A 1,396-nucleotide genomic window follows, 5' to 3' on the forward strand; every position below is an offset into this window, starting at 1 on the left:
GAGGGTGGTGTGCCTTTGGAGGAGGGGGAAGGACTGTGCAAGGTGCCCGGAAATCTTGCCTTTTAGCCGTTCGGCATCTGATTGGGGGGAGGAGAAAGAACGCTACTTGAAGGTAGGCAGGCTATGAACCTTTTAACAGAGGCACAAGGGAAGTAAATTAGGAGAGCCAAAACCATTGGGAGAATTGGGGACTAGCCATAAAGGGCTCCGGAGTGAAAGCAATCCCATCGTGAAATCGTGCCTCCCTAACATCTCAAGCACTGAAGATTTCCCTTACTCCAGAACGCTGGTCAGGGTCTGTCTCAACCATCGGTCTTTTTTTTTTTTTTTTAATTTTTTTTTTTTTAATTTATTTGACAGATCACAAGTAGGCAGAGAGGCAGGCAGAGAGAGAGAGGAGGAGAAGGCAGGCTCCCCGCTGAGCAGAGAGCCCGATGTGGGACTCGATTCCAGGACCCTGGGATCATGACCTGAGCCGAAGGCAGAGGCTTTAACCACTGAGCCACCCACGCGCCCACAAACATCGGTCTTAATTAAATCCACAACCAACGGTATCCGTTGTGAAAGGCATTTAGTGGACATGCATACAGAACTCAAAGAGAGATTGTGATATTGAGAATAGACTCTATGGGGCAGGGAGGAAGTAGGGAGATCATTTTGGAGACTATTGAAATAATTCCCTGGGGAGATGATTTGGGTTTGGTCCAGAGTGGTAGTAGCGCAGGTCGTTAATTTTGTATACAACTTGAAGGTAGGACTAGTAAATTTGTGACGGAGTGCCCATGGAGTATGAGACAAAGAGAAAGATGGCTCCACAAAATTTGGCCTAACTGAAAGGATGGAGTTGCTGTGTAGGGAGCTGGAGAAAGCTGTAAGAAGAGTAAGTTGTGCGGAATCAGATCTTTGGTAACTGAGGTTGGAGAAGCAGTCAGTGAGGTAGGAAGAGGACTAAGAGATAGTTGGGTTCTAGGAGCCAAATGAAAATACCTGGAGAAGGAAGACGTGGCTGTTGTGTGTTAGTTGGTTATGATGTTCAAATCAGCTTATTGATGACAAAAATGAAATTGTTTTTAAGAATAAAGTTGTTTTGATGAAGAATGAAGTAAGCGTGAATGAGTGAAATCATGAAGTAAGGATATTGTCATCTCATCTATTGTTGTGTATAAGCACTCAGGAGCTTAGCTGCTGAGGGGCTGCCCTAGGAGCTTATAAGTAAAAACATACGAAGAAGCAGCTAAGCCAAGTAGACATTTTAGACTATAAATATCGAGAGTTTGTAAGGACTATGGGACAGTGTTTGGTCTGAGCAGGCTGATTCTCTTTGCCGATCTCAATAGCTTTAAAAGACCTTGGTGGCAATTAGTTCCTGCTGCTTTGAAGACAGATCTGACCCTCA

Source organism: Lontra canadensis, unplaced genomic scaffold (genome assembly GCF_010015895.1).
Source record: "Lontra canadensis isolate GAN:19392208 unplaced genomic scaffold, GSC_riverotter_1.0 scaffold23, whole genome shotgun sequence".
Lineage (NCBI taxonomy): Eukaryota > Metazoa > Chordata > Mammalia > Carnivora > Mustelidae > Lontra > Lontra canadensis.